The sequence below is a fragment of the Chelonia mydas genome, chromosome 1, assembly GCF_015237465.2.
Source record: "Chelonia mydas isolate rCheMyd1 chromosome 1, rCheMyd1.pri.v2, whole genome shotgun sequence".
In the NCBI taxonomy this organism is placed as follows: domain Eukaryota; kingdom Metazoa; phylum Chordata; order Testudines; family Cheloniidae; genus Chelonia; species Chelonia mydas.
Window position 1 is genome coordinate 158,331,282 of NC_057849.1, and position 21,956 is coordinate 158,353,237.

The following is a 21,956-nucleotide window of genomic DNA, read 5'->3' on the forward strand; positions in this document are numbered from 1 at the left end:
ATGCCTGTGTTTAGACAGCCTGTTAAGGGACATAATAAGTTGGAGTACACTAATATGTCACTACCAAGCACATCCTCCAGTTGATAAAAAAAACTAAATGAAAAATGCTATTAAGGGGACACATGTCCCTACTAAAGTTATATTTGATTAAAAGAGTTTTTCTCTCTTGTACTTCATTAAGACAGAGCTTCAGCCCAATGATTTTTTTAGGCTGTTTAACCTGTAGTGCTTTTTATTATTAAATTTTTCTTATTCAATATTTATTACGAGAAGACAGCAGGAATTACAACAGAGATTATTCTTTTCCAGTCCTCTTTCCCCTTCCACTGACAATCTCTAAAAGACAGGGGACGCTGGTAACAGGAGCCCATCTAAGAAAGCAGATGGGTTTTACTCACCAACCCATCATTTTAACATTCCTCTTGTCCCTTACAGTACCTGCCTCCTTTCCCAGCACACCACGCACACTTTTATGGGAATTGCAAAGTCACTTCTGAACTCTGCTCCCAAAAGAGAAATCAAATGAAAAGTCCAAGGTCCAGGGTCCCCACTGCTATACAGAAGATTTCACTTAGGCATTTGCTGTCCATACGGTTTTCTGGGGCATGCCATCCATCCTCTGGGAAATCTGAAGTAGTTGGAACATTCTGAGCATGAACCTTCCCCTGCTGCCTCTATTGCACCACTTCTATCTGTATTCAAATCCTAGGTGGAGCACTCTGTTAGGGATATCAGGGTAGGTAGGAAGGGAAGGGCAAGGGTGTGCTGTGAGCATCTTCCTCCTTTACAGCTAGAAGGGGAGGATAGTGCCTTTCTGAGTTCTTGAATCATGCACACATTGCCTGTGGAGCAAAGAGGTTCAGAGTGGCCTCTACTGGCCCCTGGCCTCTAGCATATCACATGGGATCTATGGTTTTGGAGGCCAGACCAAGGAGAGGTTGGGGCAAACCCCATTCCCCGACAGAACAATCTGGGGATGTGGAAGACTCCCCTCACCCACACCAATGTTCTGCTTGGGGGAGACTATCTGGTTCCATGTAATTAGCGGTTCAAGAATTAAAACTACCCTCTTTACCCATAGGTCAACTGATGATAGCCCCATGTTCTGAGAGAAACAAGTTATGTTTGAACTGTGCAGTGCTTCTGTAACCAGCATTAAAACTGCACAGTACAGGCACAAATGTATTATTTACAGAAGCTACAGTTTAAAATCTATTCTTTGAACCAGCTCTCTACAGCTGCAAGGTGAAAGAACTGGTGCTATCCACAGCGAATGTTAAACACATATTAGTGTTGGTGACACTCATTTATTTAATCCCCTTCGCTCATTCACCAAACAGCTTTCTCTTTGCCTTCTCAGTGTTCCAACTGATACAAATTGCTGTGATGTGTTGTACTTCCCATTGAGTGAACAGTACAGAAGTTCTCAAGACTTTATTATCAGTGTTCCCTATTCCTGAGACTACCTGTTTAATGTCTTCGCTAAGGCACTAACGGTGGTAAATTATAATTAAGGTCGCCTAAATTACCAATTTGTAATAAGCACTTATGGACTGTAGTGAACAGCAGGTGATTCAAAGAAAGAGAAAGCTGAGATTTTTTTAAAAATAAAATTAAGATTTAAAATCTTCAGGGAGAAATTATGAGACTGAGAAAATGATTATCACTCATAATTTCTTAGGAAATGTTACAGAGAAATCACTTTTATCCCCATAGTTTACTCAGCACTTTCAGAATTGAAGCACATATGGTCCTCACCTGCAGCTCTGAGGCTGCATAGCTTCTCTGTATGTACCCCTCTCCCATACATCTGTTTTAAGCTCCTTTCCCCTTTTTCTCTGCATCCAGATCCCACTCCTGCTCCCAACATTCTGATTGTGCTTCCAGGGCTCTCTTTTCTTTCACTCACTTCTGCCAAACTTCCATTTTTTCCTCTGAGATCCTCCCTTCACTATCCACAAACTCTCCTATACTACCATTTTGGTTGTGCTGCTTTACCACAAACTTGATCATCTTCCATCAGTCTGTGCTTGTCTTACTATTTGCATGCCTCTCTGGACCAATTCTGATGGCTGAACTGTCAAATCAAGTTCTTCATGTTCCTAGTGAACTTAGAGGGCATTTAAAAGAACCTACACCTTAAAGAGATTTGTACCATTCAGAATGTTTAACCCTATGGAGTACTATGGATATTTTGGAGCTTTCCGAATTTTAAAACTTTTCAGAGATTACAGTACACCACATAGCAATTGTTAAATAACTAATGCTCATACCTAAATTAGGTGATTTCACTGCCCATTCTAACACTGTTGTGTAATTGTACAAATATAGTGTAACTGCAGACCATAAAACAGTAACATCTAACCTCAGACTAAGAAATCTGAGGAAACAAAAATCCTCAGTCCCCAATATTTCTGTTGTTCAAATTCCCACAAACATCATACCCTGCTAGAACAAAGTAGTCTGTTTCTTTTTTCAGCCTGTAGGTCAAACTGCAGTCATTTTTAACAGCTGCCCTTAGCCAACCCTGAAACGTATGTATTTTCAAAATATCTCAGTTGTTCCATAAACAACCATGTACACTACTCTTGAAACTAAGTGCCCTCTAAAACTGTGCATGGCGAATAAATTGCCTCGCCTTTGGCCTTGTTACGTGTGGGCTCTAAACATTTAAATACAAAGCTCTTGAAATCCCTGGTTGGAGGAAACAGGAATCTTTTCATATCAGCTCTGACGCAAATATTAGACTCTCGCTAATGCTAATTAGCCTAAACCCTGAATCAGCTATCAAAATTCCACAGCTAGAAAGGGATCAGTCTATGCTTAACATCTGAACATTCATATCTGACTCAACTTATAGATCACATTAAATAAACTTATTATTAGCCCTGTCCATCAAATTCCATTGAGAGGCACAGAAGAAATCAATAAAACATACCTGAATGGTAACTTAATAAGCTTTGTTCATTTCCATGCCTATTTACTGTTGCTAACTTTCTGAAGGATTGACACCTTAACAAAATTCAAAACAAAATGTTTGCCTGCAAAACACAACTCCTGGGGGACTGGATGACTCAGAGTAGTGGTGCGGGGATACAGAATCTTTTGCACGTGGGCCAGCAGTGCTCAGACCAATAGAGACTGAAAGTTGTTACTGTTGGTTGGCTATTTGATGGGCTATATAAAATAAATTGATGGTCTCAGTCCAACTGGAAGAGAAAAAGTGTCACATCATCAAAATCACCACCATAAATGGGATCAATTAGCAAACTTATTGGGAGTTGCAGCAGAGAGGTGAAGGATGAAATGGATATAGAAAATGGCGTACCATCTTGGCTTTTAAATCGGTGAGAGCTGAGACACACTGGCAGCATAGGAAATCTTGCACTGCCACCCTCCATGCTTTCTGTGCCCTGTGGATAAATAAAGGATTTCATTCTCCGGGGCTGGCCATCCAGAAACTTTCACAATCACTGAAGTCCCACGCAAAAATTAAAAAAAAAAAATCTGGTTTCCATTTTAAGTGTTTGTTTCCATGTTTTATTAAGCTTGACAAAAACTGCTTACTAGAATAAAAGGACAGAGAATCTCAGTGTGATTAACATGGCAAAATAATGTATCCTACAGTAAGTCTATAATTTGCAAGGAGTTATAAAAAATAACTATCTTCAATTGTCTTGCAGGCAACATATGTACACATAAAAGTTCTGTTCCAATAGCCCATATGTATACTTTTTGCAAGGTCAACAATATTAGCAGTGATGAAGTCCCTTCTAGCAGAATTTATACATAAATTTCTCCCTCATATTCAACAGAACATTCTCATTCTAGTCTTCTCTCCTATTTCCTAATTTTCTGATAATTACATATCCACCGATTCCTTACCCAAATAATCAAATTGTCACTATGAAGCAGAGAGGACAACAAGCATAGCACACAGACTCAGACAGCTCTGCAGAACCAGTTTGTGCATCTGCTATTTTTCCCTCTTGCACGCTCCACACATACATCTGGAGCTGAATTTTAGTCTGACAAGACTTCTAATTTTAATAATTCAAACAAATAACAGCACTTTGGTGATTTTAAAAACAATCAATCACTTTGCATACTATGACCTCTTGCTTCTGAAAATAAAGGTGCTTTTTTCCTTTTTTATTTAATACAAATGTTTTTGCTCTCAGTAGTTGACAAGAACAGAGGAAGGAGAGCCACCTGTGTGTCAATATCTTACCCATAAGCCACATAAACTCTAACTAAAAAGTGTAAACTGATCTGCACTGTTCCAGTCTCTCCTGGAGGAAATCTAGTTCCCCACTAAAAAGAATGCTGAAATGGATGTTAACAGGTATGTCATGACTTGCTCTGCTAAATATTTAGACCTGTTATTTATCACTGCACAAAATCCCCACATACTGAAGGCCTAATTTATAAAACCATGGCTTTTCTATACTTCACATTAGCTTTATAAAATGTGTATATGTGAGCTAGGGATGAACACTATTTCTCATTTATGGTAGAGGTGTAATTCGTATTGCAAACTTGAATAAAAGATGAGAGGAGGAATTACAGGCCTTTTCTATAGTACCTGAAAGTGTGTGTCTCCCACATTACAAGTTAGCTTATGCAAACATACTTATGCGTTACTGGAGAATACTGAGAAAACTTGCTGATGGTTTTGGAATCTGTCCCCTGTGTTACATTTAGGTTCACAAATATCTGTGCACATTTATCCCTATATGTGTTTTTGTTCAAATTAGAGGACTATGTGGAAAATACATACATTTCTTAGTCAGATATTTCATCAGAACTATTGCACATAAGCATAACCTACACCTCCAAGAACTATATGTACATCTCTCTCTCTCTCTCCCTCACACACACACACACCCCACAACTGGAATGTTTCTGAAAATAGTTACCTTGATTGAACATGCCAGACAATATGTAATACAAAGTTAGGTATATTTATAATTAATTTGCATACAAGGGCTAGAGCCTACATTTACCCTGTATGTGTAATTCAAGGGTGTTTTGTGCATGAAAAGGATGGCAAGATCAGGACATAATAGGATTTTATATATATATATTAGTGTTTCAGGCTATAAAATTGTTTTCAGTTCTAAATCTGCCTTATATATATTTTACATGTGGAGAATATTAATTTTGCTCTCTTTCTCTCACTCACACAATCTATACAGAAGGATAGCACAGGACAACTAGTAGGCTGAATTTGAAATAATAACTTAGTGGTGAAAGTTTCTGTAGTACATTAGCAGTCTTCTGAGCCATGCAGTCCCACAAGTTTGATTTTAACGAAACTGCTGGAATTTTATGGAAACCTATCCTTTTATAAGGGGAGTGTTTTACTGCCCTGTGGCACCTGTTGTGTTTTCTTGTTTCTATAGACGTTTGGGGTGGGGTTTACTTTCTAACTGCCATACAATATTTCCTTGGCTCCTTTTTTATAAAGGGCAGTCCGGGTCAGATTTGTAGTCCATTTGAAATCGATCAGATGTGTATTTTTTCAAGATGAACAGCTATATATTAACAAAAAGAATTATTCCGCTTGATTTTGTTTGTTAAACCCACCCCAAAATTCAGAAATATAAAATTTATGATGTGTTAAAACTTGTACGGTCTCATTCAAAATAGTATTAATCTTCCCTAAAATCTTGACTCAAAAATAGCATAAATGCGACAACTTCTAAAAAGCAAGGTAGCTCATAAGATTTTCATCAAAGATTTTTCAATATCAAACTCAGTTTCTACATACATCTAATGTGACATTCAGTATAACTTATGTATTATTTAAAGAGTAACACACTTTGTTTCCAAGATGATAACCATATCTGGGGCTAGGCAAACTCCTAGACCAATAGAGGAAGTAGTTTATTAGCCCAGGATAATTATTACAGAATAAAGAGGGCACACCAGTAAATTACTAGTATTATACTAAAATATGCTCTATATGTTCTTCTCCTTGACCCTAACAGGCTACTATAAGTCCCTCTGCTCTAATTAGCTTACAGTTTCATATCATTTGTCCATGTCACACATGGTTACTCGTTATACTCCAACTTCCATTGCTCTACTCCCTCTGCACTATCACCCATGTAACCCCCACCATCTTGATTTCTCCTCACCAATTGAATAATGCAAAGCTCCCGCTTCCCCAGGAAAATTAATTCATTTTTTAAAAATTGTATGTTATATCTAAGACTTGTGGGGTGGCTGGATGGGAAGAGGATCCACAGTTGAGGCTCCCATGTGTGTGGTAGATATATGGATAAGGTACCCTGATGACAATTGTCAATTATCACTCCACTGAGAATGCTACTGAATATAACCATTGTGCTTTGATACTTAGAGCTATTATTGGCCAATCAGACTACAGACATTTCCATACTATATGATTATTGAGAAATAACTGCACAGCTGTTATGCATATCAGAACTCCTGCATAAGTCAGAGTACAGGAAATTGCATAAAAGAGGAATAGATGTATAGGTATCAGTCCATAACTGTCCAGAATCCATGAGCTCTGACTGGCTGATGCTAATCCTTTTAAAAATATGGATTCCCACACCCCCAGCAGGAGCATAGTAAAAGAATCTGTTTCTTAATAACAAGGATAAAACCTTGTGGGGGCTATTTTAAAATATAAATGTTGAGTTGACAAATATGTTGGAAACCTACAGAGCACAGCATGAGTATTAGTGTACATTAAAGCTTTGATTACTGAGGAATACAAAGCAGAATACAATTTCATACATTAAATGACTCACCAGCCATATATTATCATGAATGACTATGTTAGTGAAGAGCATGCCCATTATTGATGCCACTGTTTTTCAGAAATTCACATTCATTTTGTCACTCCAGATAGTCCATTAATTTTTCCATCAGCTTCTTGCCCTTTGGGATCTGTGTAGCTGGAGCTCAGATGGGGTTGGTGAATACTAGAAATGATCATTTTCACAGGAAATACACTTCCTACCTGATCTTCAAGACAAATTTTGGAACTGCAAAGTGGCCTCCAAAGTGGGCACACACTTACTCTGCAAAAGCACACCCTGAAAGAACACACCCCTTTACAGATTATTTCAACTAAATCTCCCTGGGGCTTTGAGTAAAAAGCCAGGGCTGAGTTAGAAGGGTCAGTATCTGCACAGACCTATAGACCACACATGCTGACTCTTAGGTTCCATCCCAGAATGCCTATAAATATATTCTGCAAATACATTAGGGGAAGAGAAAGGATGAAGGAAAGTGTAGGTCCTCTACTTAGTGAGGAAGGAAAGCTAAAGACAAATGACATCAAGATAGCTGAGGTATTTAATGCCTATTTTGCATCAGTCTTTAATAAAAAATTAATAGTGACCAGATGCTTAACACAATTAATATTAACAACAAGGGAAAAGCAACAGAACATAGAATAGAGAAAGAACAAGTTACAAATATTCAAATAAATTAGATGTATTCAAATTAGCAGGGCCTGACATAATTCACCATAGGGTACTTAAAAGAACTAGCTGAAGCAATCTTGGAACCATTAGTGATTATCTTCAAGAACTCATAAAGGATAGATGAGGTACCAGAGGACTGAAAAGGAGAAATCACAGTACCTATCTTTAAGAAGAGGAACAAAGAGAACTTGAGGAATTATAGGCTACTGAGTCTAACTTAGATACCTGAAAAAATACTGGAACAAATTATGAAACAATCCATTTGTAAGAACCTAGAGGGGGATAATAGGGTGATAAGTAATAGCGAGGGTGGATTTGTCAAGAACAAATAATTCCAAATCAACTTAAATTTCTTTCTTTGACAAGGTCACTGATCTAGTGGATGGGGGGAAGCAGTAGATCTGATATATCTTGATTTTAGTAAAGCATTTGACACCGTTCCACATGACCTTCTCAAAAGCAAACTAGGGAAATGTAGTCTAGATTAAGTTACTATAAAGTGTGCACAACTGGTTGAAAGACCACACTCTAAGAGTAGCTTTTAATGGTTTGCTGTCAAACTGATAGGCTGTATCTAGCTGTGTTCTACAGGGGTCTGTCCTGGGTCCAGTACTATTTAATATTTTCATTAATGACTTGGATAATGGAGTCGAGAATATGCTTATAAAATTTGCAAATGACACCAAACTGGAAGGGGTTTCAAGCACTTTGCAGAACTGGATTAGAATTCAAACAACCTTGACAAATTGATTAATTGGCCTGAAATCAACAAGATAATATTCAATAAAGTGCAAAGTATTGCACTTAGAAAAGAAAAATCAAATGTACAATTACAAAATTGGAAATGACTGGCTAGGCAGTAGTATTGCAGAAAAAGATCTGGTGGGTATAGTGGATCACAGCATATGAGACACCAATGTGATGCAGTTGCAAAAGAGGCAAATGTCATTCTGGAGTGTATTAACAGTCATCTCATATGTAAGGCATGGGAGGTAATTGTTCCACTCTATTCAGCTGGTGAAGCCTCCACTAGCATATTTTATCCAGTTTTGAGAGAGTTCAGAAGACAGCAACAAAAAGATTACGAGGAAAGATGAAAAATAACTGGGCATGTTTAGTCTTGAGAAAAGAAAACTGATGATGACCCTGATAACAGTTTTCAAATATATCAAGGGCTGTTATAAAAGGATGGAGATCAATTGTTCTCCATGCCCACTGAAGGTAGGACAAGAAGTAATTGGCTTAATCTGCAGCAAAGATGATTTAGGTTAGATATTAGGAAATGCTTTCTAACTATAAGGATAGTTAAGTACTGAAATATGTTACCAAGGGAGGCTGTGGAATCCACATCACTGGAAGTTCTTAGAACACGTTAGACAAACACCTGTCAGGAATGATTTCAAGTATTACTTGGTCCTGCCTCAGTGTAGGAAGGAGGTAGGGGCAGGAGGTAGACGACATGACCTCTCCAGCTCTACACATTTCTATGGTGCAATGCTCCTATCATGATAGGACTATATGGAGCAGCTTTGCTGTGGATTTTGTGGGTAGGAAGAATAGAACACTACATTTAGTCTATGCTCCTGCAACTTGATAATGGGTTTCCTAGTGGGACCTAGATATGACATCTTACAAATTATGGACCATCTAGTGCACCTCTTCTGCATGCAGTAAGATACTGCTTGTTTCACTATAGATGCAGTATGAACTGATGCACCGGTACGGATTTAAAAAAATACACTCGTAAGTAATCTTTTTTATTGAATTAACTAAAACTTAAAGAAAAAAAGACAAAGTTAAGAATGCCATCAAGAAGGCTGTCTGCTTTGGCCAGTCTTTTATGACACCAAAGTACATTGTCCCTACAAGATACATAGATGGTAAAGCTCCTAGGTGTATTTTCGTATGCAAAATAAAAAAATGGTTAGTTTATGTACAGATCTCCACTTAGGATCCATTCAGTAACAAAAATGACTGTGTTTTCATACCATAATTGTATTGCATATAATTCACCCTTGCTGTTTCCTCACCATATGGTGCACTGCTGATATTTAGCAGATAATAAGCAGTGGATTTGGACTAACTTAAATTGGCTTTCTGCTTGTAGAATGTAATGTACATATCATTAGTGCATTCTGGACAAAACTCTGAATTGCAAAAGCTGGAAAACCAGCAGAAGGAAATAGAAAAAAATTAGTATTTAGAAAACTATACAAATGAATCATTGCACATCTTGCTATATGCAGACTAACTTCTTTCTGCATGATCAGCTCTCATTGATGCCTGTAGAAGTGGAAGAAATATAAAAAACTGCTGATAAAATTTGTGGATTATACAAATATTGGCAGAGTTGTAAATAATGATGAAGACGAAGCAGACATACAGAGTGACCAGGATTACTTTGTATGCTGGGCCCATTAAAATAAAATGCATTTTAATACACACAAGTGCAAGGTCATTCATGTAGGAACAAAAACACAGACCACACCTACAGAATGGGAGATGGTATACTGGAAGGCAGTGACTCTGAAAAGACGACAGTGGTCAGAACGGGCAAGCAACTCAACATGAGCACCCAGTTCAGGGCTATTGCAATCCTTGAGTAGAAGCAGAGAGGTGATTTTATATGTTACTGGTGATTGTATACAGGATCGGTGAAGCCAATACTGGAATACTTTGTCCAGTTCTGGTATCCATGTTTTTTAAAGGACGCTGAAAAATTTGAGAGGGTGCACAGAAGAGCCACAAAAGTATTCAAAGGCTGGAATGCCTTACAATGAGGAACTCCAGGATCCCTATCTGTTTAGCCTATCACACCAAAAAAAAAAAAAAAGATTGAGAGGTGACTTGATTACAGTGTGTAACTACCTGCATGGGGAGAAAATACCAGGTGCTAAAGGGCTCTTTCATCTAGCTAAGACATAACAAGAACCAATGATGGGAACTTAAAGACAAATTTAAATTAAAAATAAGGCCCTTTTTTTAACAGTGAGGGTGAGTAACCATTGGAACAAACTACTAAGGGAACAGGTGGATTCTCCATCTGTTGATATATTCACATCAAGACCTAGTGCCTTTCTGGAAAATGTGCTTTAGTCAAACACAAGTTATTGGTTCAGTAGAGGAGAAACTGGGTAAAATTCTATGGCCTGAGTTATAAAAGAGTTCAGACTAGATGATCTATTGGTCCCTTGTGACCTTAAAAATCTATGAATCTATGAGATAGATAGATAGATAGATTAGATAGACTGAGGGCAGGCATCATCCTACTCATATTGAGACAGAGGTGGTACAACTGAGCAAAATAAATAGCGTCTTGTTTTAGCCGTGCGTGACAGTGTCCAAAACTCTACAAAAAGGGTAACAAATTTCTATCTTCTGTCAAGTTTTCTATTATGACCCTTAAGACCCATCTTTCAAAGAAAAAATACCGAAGGCCACGCCCTACAGTTCTTACTCACATAAATACTAATGATTCACATGAGTACTCCCAGTTAAATCAACTAGTTCTTAATTACTGCAATTACCAATAACACTTATGACTAGGATTGTCAAAGGAGCATAAGGAAGTTAGGTGCCAGTTCTTACTGCAAGCCAATGGGAGTTGGGCACCTAAGTCCATTAAGTCCTTTGACAATCCAAGCCTACACATGTAAGGGTTGCAGGATTGAGTTGTTATTCCTTGAGGAAAGAAAATTGTGAAAAGTGATGACTTACCATGCCAAATTTTGCTCACAACTAGGCACATGCAGCCCCATTATGCTGTATCACTTGGAATAACATTATTTGGTTTTCCTACATGTAAATGAGAGCAGAACGTCAGCCAGTATTTTTAACTCCATCCAGCCCAAGACATACATGATCTTAGAAGTATCTGTAAAAAGAAAAGGAGTACTTGTGGCACCTTAGAGACTAACCAATTTATTTGAGCATGAGCTTTCGTGAGCTACAGCTCACTTCAGAAAGCTCATGCTCAAATAAATTGGCTAGTCTCTAAGGTGCCACAAGTACTCCTTTTCTTTTTGCGAATACAGACTAACACGGCTGTTACTCTGAAACCAGAAGTATCTGTGCTAACTATGGGATCCAAACAAAACCAAATGCTGAATTCATATTGGGGAAAACTTTAAAATGTGTCATATGTAATGATAAATCCATTTACCTTCCATTTCCTAATTTTCCTTGTCACATATCCTAATTATGAAAAATATTCTCGTCCAAACATGGGCTTTCTCCTTCAAAGTCCATTCACCTTTCCAATCCTAACCTGCAGAGAAAGTACACTCCTTTGTCACTCTGCCATTGTGTCCAAAGTGACCTCACTGGATTGTGACTTCAGTGGACACTAAAGCAGAAGAGCATGCTGTACTGTGAAGGAGAACACTGCTGACAATAAGTTTCAATATTAGCAACATGGATATAGTTTAGGAAAGGAAGAGGAAATTGCTTTTTTTGGATTAATATTCTCTCTTTTACTGGTTTGCAGTGTGAAAATCCCTCTGCCTAAATATTAAGGTTCAAGAAGAATGCAACACAGATAGCATGCACCAGCTTTAATTATAATTTTAAATCCAAACTGGAGCAAGTGATATTACAAAAATATCATTCATAAAGATTTTGACAAAAGCGGAACTGGTAAAATCTCTTTTCTAATGTAAAAACTCTCACTGCAGTATTTCAGCTATTCACAGCATAGAATGCAGGGACTTTTCAGCACAAGAGGAGCTTGCGGACTACCAAAAAGCTTTGCCCACACGATAAGAGGAATTTAGGACTACGGGAGGAAAAAAAGAAAAAAACATGGTAGCATTGCACACTGCTTTAATTGCTAGAGCTCTGTTTACATGAAACAGAACACTGTGAGCAATCAGTGCTCAATCGAGCAGATTCACGAGTAGTTCTCAAGTTATATACTGAAGGTAATTAGTAGAAAAAATGGGTTATAGATTAATGCTTTCCATGGATTCAAGATGTTAAAATATCAAGCCAATCACTGAACAGAATTAACCGATTTTATTGTGTCCACGACAATCATTTTCTGAGGGGAAAAAAAATGTGAGCAGCCAGTTCTGGAAAATTATTTCTTTTACTATGGCTATAATAAATACATTACAATCAACAATTGTGGAATGGCTGTGATGCTTGGACACACACATGTAAACCCTACAAATATCAGTATATCCCTGCATCTATATATATAGATGCTTGTGTGCTTGGATACATACACATATCCACCCTACAAATATCAATATATCCCTGCATCTATATCTATATGTATCTATATATATAGTGGGTGTATAAATTCACATGTATCATGTGAGTCCTGTTTTCATGAAGTCATGGTCTGAACACACAACAGTCACGAAGAATGAACTAAAAATAGTGCCTTAGCTGACTTGTTCCAGAGCTGCTGCCTAATTATTATTAACCTTTGAAAGACCAAAATTCTGTCCGCAGATATGCATGTAGAGCTCTTTCTGAAATCATTAGGAGTTACTGAGGGTAGAATTTGCCCCTAAGTCATTATTAGTAGCTAAAATTCAAAGATGAAATGATTGCAGGGAATAGACCACTCATATTTCTCTCCACGTGTGTTTCATCGGGCTGGGAGAAATCTCCTATTTAATGTCTCTAAAAAAAGACGCTGGATAAGTGACAGCTTATTCACGAAATTAATTTGGAATAGCTGCAGCTGGCGCAAAATCCCGTAGATTTATGGGACTGTTTGCAAACCTGTCCAGTGAAGGTGAAAAATAATAATTTGGGTTTCATTAACCTTATTGTCAATAGTGAATCACAAACTTTTGAATTTTATAATTTACTCAAATACCTTAGTTCTGAAAATAAAATATAGATAATGCATGAGAAGAGTAGCAGCTTTATCTGAGAACCTCAGCTTTTTACAAACATGAATGAAGTCACACTACGCTGCTGTAAGGGAGGCAAATTTCAGTATACCCATGTAGTAAAAGATGGCAAACTGAGGCAAAGAAAGTTTGTGATTTGCTCAAGGTCTCTCAGCAAAACAGTGGCGGAGCTGGAAACACAACAAAGAGTCCTGGCTCCAAGTATCTTATTCTATAATCACTACAGATGGGTACACAAAGAAAAAGACAAAGGGTGGCCCTGTATATACATGGGGATAAATTGTGATACTGTTACTCAGGCGGAGAAGTATTTTGCTCCTCAAGTAGTCCTACTCAAATAAGGTACTACTCAGTGTAAGTCAGGGTTGATTCTGATAGACTAAGCTTGCAACTTTTGTACAGCCTCTTGCATCCAGGCACAACCACCATTCCAGATATTTTATAAGCATTCTTGATTGTAATGGTTGTTTGCTACAACTACAGTAAGTTTTTCATCTTACAGGCACTGGCACATAGTGATAGTGCTCCAGGATCCCCAGTATGCACTGGTATAGCAAATAACTAGCATGTGCCATGAATGGATGTTACAAAACGATTCTGTCAGAACCAGTGTTAGTGCAACAAATCACAGATGCAATAAAACATTGCTGGAGCAAGTGACACAACAAACCATTTCATGCAATCAGTGTCCATGGCACAGTTTCCTTGCTTAATGTCATCCATTGACAAATCATCCAGGGGATCACAAACTCCGGCAGGACCCAGGATTCATGATTTGGGCAATCTGAACCTATCTCCCTACAGATTCAGAAGGACAGCGCTCTGTGGGGCCCCATTCAGAAGGTTTCTCTACACAACTATGTGGACTTGAACCTTTTTTTTACTTATTAAATTGAAGTTTAAATTCTATAGGAACTGAAGAGTAAGTCCCCTCACTTACCAGAGCAAGTTTTCTGCTCACCATTTGCAAGTGGATGGGTAAATGTAGACTAAGGCTAATTGAAAATTTTCCATCAGAACTGTTTAGTTTTGACTACAGGTATTTTTTTTTAAAGAAAAATGTTTGTTTTCCATGGGAGGTTTTGACATTGTCAAAAAACTTTTATTTGGAAAAGTGGTATCTTAGGGAAATCGTAGTTCAAGTATCTCATGTCCCCATCCCCTTCTACAGAGTAGGCTTCTTACATCTCCCAGGATGCGCCACATCCAGAAACTCCCAGGATGCATTTTGGCGGGGAGAGGGTGTCAGCAAAAAGGGAGAGTGTGGTGCATCTGTGGAGTTATAGTCTGGCCAAGGAGCTTGCGCCATACAGGAGAAGAGGGGCATGGGGCACTTGAGTGCTTCCATAAGGCACTGCAGTGGTTTTTCCAAATCAAAACTTTCTGTTTTAAACCTAAAACAAGTGGGTTTTGGCCAATATTTTTAGCTGAAAAGAAAATATTTCTCAACAGTTGTAGACAAGCTAGTGAGTGAGTGAGGTGATATAAAAAAGACACATTTGTGCATCATCCCCAACTAGGGTGACCAGATGTCTCGATTTTATAGGGACAGTCCTGATTTTTTGGTCTTTTTCTTATATAGGCTCCTATTACCCCCCACCCCCGTCCCAATTTTTCACATTTGCTATCTGGTCACCCTACCCACAACCACAAAACAAATGTATTAAGTGAAAGTGCTTAAAGCTGCCTCTAAGAAAAGTCAATAGTCACTAAGGATTTGCTCCAAAGTCCACCAAAGTCAATAGGGTCTTTCTATTGACACCAGTGGGCTTTGTATTAAGCCCGAAGCAGCAAATTAGATATTTCATTCACTCTGCAATATAGCGTAAATTATGTGAGTATTGCCAGGAAAAGGATCTTCATGCCATCATAGTATGGAGGTTTGTGCATATTCTAGTCAAACAGTAATCCTAATTCTAGTGATCCTAGTACTGTATGCCTGGCATACTAACGTGTTCTGTGCACTGTACTCTGCTGCACATTAAAGTTATTAAATATCCTGTTAGATATAAGGGAGCACAGAAGCACAGTCAAAGCATTAGTTTCTTAATGTCATGTGTACTTGTGAATTAACTGTTTGCACATCAGTGTTCGAGCTGCAGTGAATGGAATGGAATTTAGATCCTGGCAAATCAGAAAGAATCCACCGAGTTACTGACAACTTAAAACCCACTAAAGAAGGTTACAGAATGGCTCAGGCCACCAACAACATTGTCACTTTACTGCCAAGCCACTACACAGTCTGACAGCTAGTGTGTTATTTTTTTAAAAAGAAATTTATGTGGATTTGGTGTTCAAAGGGGTCAGTCTATTTGACCTCTGGGAAATGGGCTCTTCTGCTGGAACAACAGTGGCCTCACCTTCAGAAGAGGGGCAGGGCCACCAAGACACAGAAGTCAACTAACTGCAGGGAACAACCAAAAATAGGTAGCGAGAGGAGTGGGTTTAGAGGAACAGTAACTGGGAACCAGAGAGGAACCCAGTGCAAAGAACCTTGGACAGTGCCCATTGCTCTGAGAATGCGCTGAGTGAGTCAGTGGACACTGCCCAGAGGAATTCTGTTCAAATGTGTGCGTGTATGAGCCCCCAGAAAACAGCCCCGCAGGCAAAAAGAGTTCCTAGCAGTCAAGTTTCCTCCTCCTGGTCTGAGAGACAGCCATCTTGACCAGTGCCAGAAAGAAGCTAATAAAGTTTCATAGAACAGGGGCTGTTCAAGACAGGCACAAGCAATGCAAGCAGCCCCCATACTGCTTCACAAATCTGCCTCAACCCTGCACCAGGGGAGTAGAGGATATTTCAGTGTCTATACCCATTCCAGTCTTTGGCCTCTTTCCTGAGACTACAAGGAAGTTTGCCAATGACTAACAGGTATAGTGATATTTTTATTATGTAAATACATGTCCATTGGATCTAATCTATCAAACCAATTGCCCACAGGTTACCAAACAACAATCAGATAGTAACCACTCTTGATCATTACCAGCCTGATCTGGATTTGAACTAGTGATTAGAGGTGAAAAGCTTTACAGCCCATTATCTATTCCCTTAAGCCATTTTTTCTCCCACTAACAGCATTGTACATTATGTATTACATTAGTGGGGAAGGACATTTAAAAATATCTCATTGCTTAGTAGTAATAAATAACTAAATAAAACTGGCAAACCCTAGATTCAGACTGTTTATATTTTACAGCAAGAGGGTAACTTCACACTGCCTACTACGGATAATGCAACGTTTCTGTAAGCACTTTTTTTTTTATTTACTGGGCTAGCATTTAGGTGGGAAACCCCATAAAAATCTCATGTTGATTTTACTATATGAAATTTGAGCTAGTCCTGTCCCAATGTACTTTTTAATGTTAGCCCATTTACAGGGCCAGACCAGCCCTAGGGCTTCTTCTGCCCTAAGCAAACCAGCAAGTGTTTATCCTTTATTGGCCCTTAGTCGCCCAAACAAAGCCACTTACAGACTCTTTTGCTGCCTTAGGTGACCTCTTGTTCTGCCCTGCTTGTAGAGCTGGCCCTACCTACTGACCTACCATTTTCAACAGAATTAATTCAAGACATGGGATTTCTCTGTCCATATAATTATCTAGACATCTGTCTAGACACCTCTCACAGTACACAGCAAGTGAATGTCCAAAAGGTAAGGCAGGGACCTAAAAGTTAAAAATGTCCAAGTGGATTTTTAGACACTTACATTCAGCAGTATTAGAGCAGGCTGTAGCAGGCATGTTGCAGCAATGTGTGGGTGGCTAGCTGGCTGCCTGCCTGCTTTCCTTCCTTCCTTCCTTCACACACCTGCTGTACAATTCAACAGTTCTAATGTAAGATACTCATGCTGAGTGACAGATTGTCACACCCTTCAGGAAACATGCACAGACCTACTGGGCTGGTGGAGATTGTGTCCATGGTCATTTGGGCTGCATGTTTTAATAAGAGCTGTGCTCAGGGAAAGAGAAGATTAGCTTTTCAGCTTCAGAAACATCATTACTTTGATGGATATTAAATTATAAATCCTGTTCACCATGAAGGCATGTGGAGGGATGGAATCTTTCTAGCTTACGCCCTGTGAAGACATATTCATTATGGATGAAATCCTGGGCCTATTGAAGTCAAAGGCAAAACTATCATTGACTTTGATGGAGCCAAGATTTCACCCTCTATATGTATGACATTATATATATATATATCACAATTGCTTATTAACAGACATCCAAAGGCTACTATTAAGACTGTCCACAATATCACAAAGCTTGTGGTAATGTAGCAAAGGTTTCTCAGTCATTTGAATCTGGCTGTCTGGATGAAATCAGCTGCTCCTCGGCAGAGTATGTGTTTTAATTTAGACATATAGACACAATTTAATTTTAAAATTGCACATACTTGAGCAATTAAGTACCTTTTTTTAAAGTGTTTTGAGCCCTTTCCAGGATTAAAATCCACTTGAAAAAGATGAACGCAGGAGTGCATTGTTATCTGTTTTATTAAATCACATTAGTTACTGAGCTCTAACTAGCCTTCACAGTAGAAATTAAACCCCACACCATTAATCAGTATGTTTCCATTGTCAGTACTGCGGAAAAACAAACTGAGTTTGCATGTGGGGGTTTTTGTTTTCGTTTTGGGGGAGGTCTCTTTTTCTGGGGGGGCAGGTGGTTTGTAACTTGTGGTTCTGACTTTCCTCTGGGTCTATTGCTAGCGGGAAGTTTCCAGCATGAAAGTCGGTGGGGATTTTTTGATTGTGTGTGGTGTGGGTTTTCTGTTTTGATTGGCTTTTCCTTTTTTGGTAAAGCAAAACCACCACTTAGCATGTATGTTTTGTGATGTACATTTCCCTAACACATCCATTTCCTTATCCAGACATCTCTATGGCACTATGCCCATGAATTCTATTAAATTCAAGTGGCTGTCGCTTTTTGCCTGTGCACAATCTGGCAGGGGCAGGTTCCCAGAAGACGTAAGCCATCGTAGCTCCACAGACATCCAGAGAATTAAAACAATTTACACCAGCTGAGAGTCTCATCCGGGGTATATGATATTGCTATTTTTTACATTTGATGTGTATCCCTGTGGGCAGTATAGGTTACATCTGAGAAATATAAGCAGAATTAATTCAAGGATAACAATGATATTTCTCAATTTTAGGCTTTGAACAATAGAATTTTTACCTCTCACTCATCTAGGTTTGTATTTAGAATAAAAATTTTGATATGCATTGTCATAAAAACTCTTCATTGGCCACACTCGCCTCTCCAGCTACAACTCTATCTCCCACCTCCACTTTGCCTAGAGAATCTTTGTGTGTGCACTCTATTCCCACTGCCTTGAGTTTCCTCTACTTTTCTCATATAACCTGCCATCCAGTTTTGCCCCTTCCACACCACTGAAACTGCTCTTAACAAGTTTACAACTGACTTCCTTCTGGACCACTCCTAAAAGGGCCTAATCTTGTCCTCCTAGAGTCTTCTGCTGTTTTCAACACACACGATTACTCTGTCATTTTTTGGCTCTCTCAATCCATTAGTCTCCTGATTTTCTTCCTATCTCTCTTATTTCTCCCTCAGCTACCTCTCCTGTCTGTGCATACTACCAGTGGTGCTTTGCTTATCATTTTCCCTCTCCTACACTTCATCCTGGGGTAGCCTCATCCATTCTCTAATATTACGTTTGTGAAGAAAACCATCCAAATATCAGCAAATAGATGTTGTCCTCCTGAGTCTACAAAAGGCCTGAAAAAATATTAGAGAGTTGTGAACTGTCCCTGTTCAGATCAGTAGGATGCTGACTCTATAGTTTACATACTATAATTTCCATGTTGACATTATTCTTACATGTTGTACCAAAGAACCCAGGGGGCATAATCAAGGATGAGCAACTCACTGTTCTAGGCACTGTACAGACATGCAGTAAAGATGCAGTTCTTGTCCCAGACTCCAAGACTTACAGTCTTGGTTTATGACAAGACACAAACAGGTGGCTCAAACAGGCAAACACTGTGATGGGAAGTGGACAAAGTAACAATAAAGCAAGCCTGGTTTTGCCTAATAAACAGTAGTATTAGCTCACCATCTGCCTAGCTATTAACTATTTGACTTCATGGAGTGGCTCAGCTGCTGCACTCTCAAATACCATTGTACTACTGGGATAGATTCAGAGGGCCCTGATTCTTCACTGACTTGCATAGTCATTGACGCCTGTGCAAAGTGAGTGTAATACACTGCACTGATATCGGGTGGAGAATTCTGATTTAGAAGCACTTTACATCACTTTGCACAGGTGTAAATGACCGTGTTTAAAATACCCCCCTAAAAATCAGCAGAGAACACACAGGGAGGTGGGTGGATCCTGAGGGAAAATGAGGAGAGAGGAGAAAGACAAGCTGCCCCAGCACAGACATATCCTTCTTCCATTGGCTCAGTAACCTGCCACACCCAACTCAAGGGACATTCTCCAATTATCCCTCAATCAAATCCTGGAGCATATCAGAAATGCCCTGCATTTAATGGCAGCAGAAGCTCCATGGCTCTATGCCCTGGAGGTATTCAAAAGGCTGGTATCACCTAATCTGATCTACACATTGCTGGGAGCAGTTTCCTACCATGGGAGCTGAAATGGGGCTGTCTTCCCCATAAGGCTGGTTTTACATAGAAGGTCTCATGCTCCAGAAGTATACAAGGTCCCAGAAGCCCACTGGGAAAAAACAAATCCACCATAAACAGCGTTCGTCACTGACACTCACACAGTTCCAGCAGGGAAGAGATCAGTTCCATCCCCGCCCGCTCCCTCACATAACCAAGGCTGTGATCAAGTGTCTTGATGTTTTTGGTCTTTTGGCCCCGAGATGAAAACTTTACATGTGTCTCTTGGACCGTAAAGTACAAAAATTATCTAAGTTATATCTGTTCTTATCAGTTTAATATCTGATCTGTCCTTTATTTGAGGACTGTATCTTAAATTGATTTTTGAAACAGGGGGATGGAATAGGGGCTTGCTCTGTCCACCCCATGCACTGACCTGGTATTGCAGTGCCTCCAAAAAAACCAAAAACAAACCAAACCCTCCCCCCCACACATCCTGCCCCTCTCCATCCTGCCCTGTGCCTCCACACCACCACCCCCTACAAGACCAAGGTCCCTGAGATGAAAAAGGAGCTCACTCACCACACACAGCACTCACCGGCAACACATGCGCACAGGAGGAGAATCACAGGAGCCACTCAGCTAACGGCAGGAGCAGTAGCAGCAGCGGCAACCTATGGACAGATCCTGTCCCACCAGACAGGCTGAGGAACCCTCCGGGACCTGACCAATGCGCTCCATGAGGGCCACACACAAGAGGAGGTAAGTAGAAGTGGGGTGGCACATATCTGTACCCGGGTGTTCATTTCCCACCGTCCACAACAGTAATTTCTTTGTTTTGAAACTCCTGGCCTTCCATCCCTCCCTCTCTCCACTTCCTCTGCCTTGGCATAGGTGACACCAACAGCCGGTTGCCAAGCAACCATGCAATAGGCCCAAGCTCAGCTGGGCATCAGAGAGAGGTGGCAAATTTCACGGCATGCTAGAATGATGTAGCTGAACACATCACAGTCAGACCCAGGAAATCCAAGACGGGGCTGGATGTAGGCATATATCTGGCAGCCAGGCTATGAGCGGAGATTGGATCAGGAGCCACACATGGGCACACATGTGTCCATGAGGTCACATATCACCGCTTTTTTCAAGCTGTTGATAAAAGATGAAGCCCCAGTTCATTTCAGCCAGCACCAAGACAAATACCAGCTCAGGAAGCAAGGAAGAAGCCAGAGAGTATCTGGGGGAAGGGCAAGCACAGCATGGGCAGAGAAGGGCCAGTTTTACACCTGACAAAACGGAGGCCATTAGCCAGTTCATGATCAGCCATGCTGAAGTATTAATGGGTGCTAGAGTAGTGAAGATGAGCACCTCTATTATGGACAGGTTGTGGGAAGAGTTTAGGGACTAGATCAACCCCCTGGGTGGGCACAGGTGGGGAACCAAGGACACTAAGAAGAAGTGGAGATTCCATCAGGAGCAGAATAAGGCAGACTTGCAGGTGATTGCAAGGAGAGAAAGGGACGTATACAGCAAGGAAGTGTGGGTGGCCCAACTCCCAGAACATTTGGGGGTGACAGGGGTCACCCTCAACACCCTGGCCATATGAAAGTTGGACCCCACGCGGATACATCACCAGCAATGCTGTAAGTACCACTAGGACAGCTGCAAGAGGACAATGCAATGCATGGACTGGACATGTGCACTTTATAGGTTACAGATCACAGTAGCCACATTTCATGGTCATTTACTCCACTGTCACTGGTTCCCTTGTCCAGACAGGGACCACAGCCACAAGGCACTTTGATCCACCCCGGGCATTTGCATTGCACATATAACATATCATGTTTTGGCATGCAGCATGGAGTCCATCTTCCTTTTTTGCTAACATCAGTTTAAAGTCTACAGGTACCTGTTGCTGATCTAGAACACTTCTTGTAGGAGTTGCTCCCAGATCCTCCTTCATCTGTCGGCCAAAAACTCTCTCCTCTGGTCACATATTCATCTTGCATGCCAGCGGTGCTTTTCCTTGGCAACCACAGCCTGGC

At 39.9% G+C, this 21,956-nt stretch overlaps 1 non-coding gene across 1 annotated transcript; it reads left to right on the forward strand.

Moving 5' to 3' along the window:
* Positions 1 to 20,194: 20,194 nt before the first annotated feature.
* Positions 20,195 to 20,387, forward strand: LOC114021375. Its single transcript, XR_003565954.2, has one exon. It is a non-coding gene; the product is annotated as a U2 spliceosomal RNA (small nuclear RNA).
* Positions 20,388 to 21,956: the final 1,569 nt, after the last annotated feature.